Source organism: Eumetopias jubatus, unplaced genomic scaffold, assembly GCF_037043125.1.
Source record: "Eumetopias jubatus isolate StellerSeaLion01/CBP00866 unplaced genomic scaffold, mEumJub1_p1.0 scaffold_5, whole genome shotgun sequence".
Lineage (NCBI taxonomy): Eukaryota > Metazoa > Chordata > Mammalia > Carnivora > Otariidae > Eumetopias > Eumetopias jubatus.
This window is the reverse complement of record NW_028274811.1, coordinates 7645401-7652620: the sequence shown is the minus strand read 5'-3', so window position 1 is coordinate 7652620 and position 7220 is coordinate 7645401.

Below are 7220 nucleotides of genomic sequence, written 5' to 3'. Positions count from 1 at the left end.
TTGATCTCCCTAATGCACTGCAACATCAAGGTTTTAGTGGTGTGTCTAGGAAGGTATGAACATACATTGTAGAACACTTACTATATGAATCACATTTTTTGAAACAAAATAAGAATGAATTACAAGTGCAATTTAAGCTACAAAATACACAGGTATTGCAAAGAAATACTTAGGTGGTAAGGCTCACCTCAGATTCATCCCAAGAACTTAAAAATGCACTTATTTCTCCTTAAAGTAAAAATGAAGGCAGTTCCTCAACTTTCCTTCATTGTGTCTTCACAAGATCACTTCCCCCTAATATCCATCTTTAGAAAACAGGTGGAGGTTCATTGTCAAGGTAGAGCAATATTGTCCAGCAACATTCTAACATCTCCATCCTTAGGGGCTACCTACATTACAAGGTCCCCAGTGAACTTCAAATCTGAGAGAAAATTCAACAGCAGTAAAAAAAATAAATTCAATTTAATTAGCATATGCTGTATTATTAGTTTCAGAGGTAGAATTCAGTGATTCAACAGTTGCGCATAACACCCAGTGCTCATTCCATCAGGAGCCCTCCTTAATGCCCACCACCCAGTTAATTCATGCCCCCACCTCCCCTCCAGAAATCCTCAGTTTGTTTCCTACAGGTAAGAATCTCTTATGGTTTGCTTCGCTCTCTGATTTCCTCTTATTTATTTTCCGTTCCCTTGGCCTCTGTCCATCTGTTTTGTTTCTTAAATTACACATGAGTGAAATCATGTGGAATTTTCTTCTTCTGAATGACTTATTACACTTAGCCTAATGCCCTCTAGTTCCATCCATGTGATTGCAAATGGCAAGACGAAATTTTTTGATGATTGAGTAATATTCTGCTGTGTGTATACAAATAGTGAACAGACATGAAAAAACGCTCACATCACTCAGGGTCAGAGAAATACAAATCAAAACCACAATCAGATACCACCTCACACTGTCAGAATGGCTAAACAGAAAACACTTGGCTAAAGCAGATTTTCAGTTACGATCCATGATCATAGAAACATTTAAAATGAATACACAAAACCTGTGTCGTGTGCTATAATCTGTTAGGAAGAGTGATATGGGGAAAGCTTGAAAAAGAAAGGGAAGCCGGAGGCATCTGCACAGAGGAGACTTTAACCACATCAAAGGAAGTGGTGCACTTACTTTCATCCCATTTTCACATGTTTACACTCAGCTTGTTAGAGCCTGGTGGTGTGTTTCTGAGACAACAGCACACCTCAGGGGACCCCTTGGCATATCTGCACCCTTAAGGTATGAAATTTGAGTGGGACCCAGTGCGTGGATGAGAAATCCCCTCCCTGAGCATGCAGAATATTTCTGGTGAAGGACCGTCACTGCCCTGGAACCCCAGTCCTGCCCAGTGGTGCTCATCATGAAAGACTGGCAGCCTCTGTGATCTAAACTTGAACGTGTTCCCAGCACAGAAAGAGTGAAGGGCATTTCTGGTTTCACCAGGCCCCTGAAAAAAAAATTCACTATTAATAGTATTCTAAATCAATGAAGGCTGGATTGAAAGCCAAAAAGAGTGAATTTATATCACCTTGTTGTCCCCCTTTTATTTATTTATTTACTTTTTGAAACAGAATTATTTTCATAGCATGGTTATTGAATACGTTTGGCTTATATTTGGGAAAATGGAAAGACTGTTTTCCTGGGCTAGCTTTAAATAAGGGAAGGGTTAAATAATACAATAAAACAGGGGAATAGGCCTGGGAACCTCATCCTGGATTACTTAAATGGAAATCTATGGGTGTCTGATGCTGACAACATACGATTTTATGCAAAGTTGTTGGCATCTGTTTAAATGATACTGCTTTTTAAATTATATATGGGAATATAAGCATCTGTACACTTTTATTATTATTATTTTATTTTTTAGAGGGTGGGGGGAGGGCCAGAGAGAGAGGGAGAGATAACCTTATTCAGGTTCCACACCTGACTTGGAGCCCAGCGTTGGGACTCCATCTCACATCACCTGAACTGAAATCAAGAGTCAGATGCTTAACCCACTGAGCCACCCAGGAGCCCCAATCATTGGTACGCTTATTAAGAAAATGGCTACTCTGGTGTGGTAAATCACTTTTATGTGAATGGGAACTGATTACAATGAAACCCAACATATTCGTGAGTATCATAAGGTTACCAATGGTACATTAGGAACAACGCGCTTTAGAACTCTGATGGTTACTAGGCATTTTCTATTTATAATTCAACTGAATCTGACAATCTCTAAGCAGCAAAGTTGATGTTTTAAGGATGGTTATTGTTAAGATAGGGACCACTGGTGGCATGGAGAAGAGAGAAGAACCCTTTCCTGAAGGTCATCAAAACATGACAGAGTCAGGACAGTTCTATAATGTGTCTGTCTAATGTGGGTGGAAATGAAATCTCACAAAACCTTAGCTAAGATAGGGATCACCTTGAATCCAGGAATTCTCCACTTTCAAATGTGCTAAATTCAGTGTTTTGCAGTTTATGTTTATGTTATATACGTGTGTGTGATAGTTAGGGATATATCTCTATGTTAATTTTTTCCAAGGAGAATTAAGTTACATTGCTTTTTTTAATTAATCAAGAGCAGGACTGGTCACTGATACAGATTTAAAAAAAGTTATAACTATTTTCAAGCATATACACTGAGAACCATTTGAAACAATTAAAAGAAAAGTGAATTCCAATACACACTTCAGTGTCATTGAACGGAATTATCTTAAAAGCATTCTACACTTGCTACAAATTGTCCAATGCACCTAAAATTAGATCACTTGTAAACACTTAACTTTTTCATAAGATTTTATTTTAATTCCACTTAAGGTAAAGCATTAGTTTCAGGTATACAATGTAGTGATTCAACACTTGCATACAACACCTGGTGCTCATCACTAGCGCACTCCTTAATCCCCATCCCCTAATTAACCCGTCCCCCACACCCTGCCCTCCTGACCATCAGCTTGTTCTAGGAGTTAAGGGTCTTTTTACTGGTTTGCCTCTCGTATTTCCCCCTTTGCTCCTATGATTCTTCAATTCACATATGAGCGAAATCATAGGTTATTTGTCTTTCTCTGTTTCACTTAGCATAATACTTTGTAGTTTCAATCATGCCACTGCAAATTGTAAGATCACGTTCTGTATTTTGGCTGAATAAGATTAATATATATATTTATATATAATATGTAAGTCAATCACACATGCCACTGTTTCTTTACTGTAAATGTGAGTCTATTGCTGGGTTTTCTGTTCCGTTCCTTTGATCTATGTGTCTGTTTTTATGACAGTACCATACTGTGTTGATTACTACAACTTTATGATATGTTTTGAAGATTGGAATCGTGCTGCCTCCCATTTCCTTTTTTTTTTTTTCAGTATTGCTTTAGCTATTACGGATGTTTTGTGGTTCCATACAAATTTTAGGATTGCCTGTTCTATCTCTGTGAAATGTGCTGTTGGTATTTTGATAGCGATTGCATTAAATGTGTGGATAGCTTTGGGTAGTATAGACATTTTCACAATCTTTGTTCTTCCAACCCATGAGCATGAAAATCTTTCCATTTCTTCCTGTCATCCTCAATTTATTTCATCCCTATTTTGTAGTTTTCAGAGTACAAGTCTTTCACTTCTTTGGTTAGGTTTATTCTTAGGTATCTTATTATTTTGAGTGCAATTGCAAATAGCATTGTTTTCTTATTTTTTCTTTGCTCTGCATCATTTGTAGCGTATACAAATGCACAGATTTCTGCACCTTGATATTGTACCCTGGGACTTTCCTGAATTCTTTGATCAGTTCTAGTAGTTATTTGCTGGGATCATCAGGGTTTTCTGTATAGAGTACCATGTCATCTGCAAACAGTGAAAATTTTACTTCTTCCTCGTTTGGATTCCTTTTATTTCTTTTTGTTGTCTAATTGTGGGCGAGCCATAGGGCAATCAAGTCCCCAGAAAACCAGACTTGCCAGGAGCCTTTTGACCAAAGCCCCTCCCACCGAGCTTGGCACAAGGCAATCAAGTTATCTGCACAGAAGGGTGACCAGGAGCCTTAGGACCATGTACCCTCCATCTCAGCTTTGTACAAGGCAAAGGAATCACCAAGACCCTGGGCCAAGTGCATGGCCACCAATGCAACAAAGAACAGCGCAATTGAATCCTCAGAAAATCAGGCTTCCTGGGTGTCTTGAGAATATGAAACCTCCAACCGAGCTCTGCACTGCCCAAATGAGGACCCTTGACACCAGGCTGAGGGAGAGTCCTCTGAAGAGGAGCCCTCCAACGTAGCCAAGCACTGGGCACAAGAATCGCTTGGACACCAGGCTGAACACAAGTACCCTGAGATCATGAGGACACCATCCCTGCCAAGCACAGGGTAATCAGGTCCCCAGAACACCAGGAGCACTTAGGCTAGGAGCTCTCCAACACAGTCTGGCACGGGCAAATGAATCACCTGGACTCTAGACTGCGAAGGAGCCCTCAGAAGAAAAGCTATCCAACCCAGAAAAGCATAAGGCAATCAGGTTCTCAAACACAGGATTTTGCGGAGCCCTCTGACCAAAACCCCTCCAACCAGACCTGGAGGTGGACAAATATATTATCTGGACAGTGGACCCAGCAGGAGCCTTGAGTCCAAAAGCCCCCCAACCCAACTCAGCACCAGAGAAAGGAGCCACCTGGAACCTAGGACAAAGAAGGGGAGTCTTCTACTGCTGTAGAGAAAATGGCAACGAATTCCCCAGAACACCAGGCCCAATAGATGCCCTGAGACCATGACACCACCAAGCTAGCTGCACACTGGGCAAAGGAGTGCCCTGGACACTGGGCTGAGTGGGAGTCCTCTCTCTGGGAGCTCTTCAGCCCAACAGAGCAGAGGGCAATTGAGTCCTCACAACACTGGGCCAAACAGGAACCTTCAGACACTCCAACTCAGGTTGGCAGTGGGCAAAGGACTCACTTGGACAACAGGATGATTGGACTCCCTCCAAGTGGGGGCCCTTCAACTGAGGAGACAGCTGGCAAATGAGTCGCTAGAACACCAGGCCCACTGGGAGATCTGGGACGCCAAGCCTTCTGATTCAGCTTGGCACTGGGCCGAGTCTCTCAGACGTCAGCCTGAGCAGGAGACCTCTGACGCAAACCCCTCCACCCCATAGAGCACAGGACAATTGGGTCCCCAGAACACAAGTTGGCTGGGAGCCCTCTGGTCATGACTCCACCAACTCAGCTCTGCACTGGGCCAAGAAGTCCCTAGAACACTAAACTGACTGGAAGGCCTTTAACTAAGGTGACCCCAGTGCCCTGGGATAGACTTCAGCTTAAGGTCACTGTGGCTTGTCACCTGGGTAGCCCTCGTCTTTTTGGGAATTCTCCTCAAGAGGAAAGGATACCAAGCCAAAAAGCAGAGTCAAACAAAAAGTTTGGAGAGTTTGAAAAGGAACTCATAGCAGGAGATGAGGTGGGGGTTTGAAACAGAACTCATAACAGGAGATGAGATGGGGACTGGAGGGAATTGTAGAAGAGGCCCCAGGCCCTGAATACAGAGGACTCATTGGCAAAGGTCCTCCCGATGAAGAAGAGGTGCTCCATCCTGGAAGGAGTGGTGGAGACCATAGAAAAACAAATCAAGTCGTGGGGTGAGAAGCAGGCTCAGGTCTATGAGGTGGAAAGATTTTTCGGGTACATCAAGGACTTGCTGGAAGCTTTTGCCTCCCAGGCAATGGCATCCAAGTGGTGATGTCCCTGCACACTCCCATCCAAGACGCCATAAATGCGGACCTTGGAAATGTTTGGTCATCTCCAGGAGTGAGTGTTTTAATATTTTTCAGAGGCCTAAATAACTTAAAAACATTATTTCAGAATAAGTACAAGAAACAACCCCTGGGTGACTGTGATGTATAGCCTGGGTTACTCTCACTACTGTGCCTTATAAGTCATCACATTCTCCAGTTCGGTGGGCAGTGGCCTCCACAGCTCTGAGAAAGTGTCAGTGAATTATGCAGAGCTGACCCTGAACACATCCTTCCTCTCCGCATCAACACTTTCAGACATCCTATTTTCTAGAAATCAAGGTCAGCTGCTGAGGTCATCCCCATTCTGAAGGAAGGAAAAAATAAGCTGTAATGTCCATATGTAGGTATTTCTGCAAAAATGATTTTTGTCCCTAGTGCCATCACACATGCTGTGGCAAATTTGTGTTTGGACCCTGGCATGAAGCTTCCAAACTCTGGTCACCAGAGCTACTATTTTCTGACTGCATGTCCCTGTGTGATGCAGACCTCTGAAGTGTAAATGTGACAAGATGAGGGAACCAGGCTGGAGGGAGGTCAGAAGCAGGGGACCATTCCCTGCCTCTGGAAGATTTCCTGTTTGTGAGGTAGGTATGGACTGGAGTAAGGAGCCTGGAGAGTGGGCTCTCTGCTCTGAGCCACAGAAGCACTGCAGAAGTTGGGGGAGACACAGATTACTACTTGCTGCTCCATGTGGAGGGGTGGATGGACAGAGTAAAGAAGAGAAGGAGACAGGTAGGAACAGGTGCATATGGAATACTCAGGTGTCTGTGGATATGGAGGAAGGTGTCTACCTCTAATATGCAGAGCTGAGATTCTGCCATTAATTGGACAGAAGGAAGGAAGAGAGTAAGCTTCCAGGTTTGTCTTCTCCCTAGAGATTGTCCCCTTACCTCAAGGTAGGATGTGGGAGCTCAAGTGCCTTGGGGATACCAATGAGCTGGGGTCTGCCTGTGGCTGTAGTGGAGGTGGAAGAGAGCCTAGAGCCATGGTTCCTTGGGGGAGCTCAAGGCACTCTGCTCATAGCACCAGGGCATAAACTGATTAGAGCCATGAAAAAGCCGTCTCTTGGGGAAGGTCAAAATGAGGGGGACTTGGGATGAGACAGGTTAGTATCTCTAAGATGGATGGTGTCTGAACTTATAGGAGGGCTGCTGCTTTCAGGAGGCAGTGGGAAGGCTGGTGGAGTCCAGGTCACTTGGATTTGAGGGGGAAGTGGATCACAGTGTGATCCCAGAGCTGCTAACCTCTAGTGGCCACCTGCTCAGACCCCACTTACCAGACACATGTTTCTGGACACAGCAGGATCTTGGAGGTGCTGGGACCCCACTTTGGGGGTGTGTAGCAGAGCAATTCACTCCTTGAGCCACCATTCCTTCACCTGTAAAGTGTGGGCAACTTTGGGGGGATGGCTGTGTGAGCAGG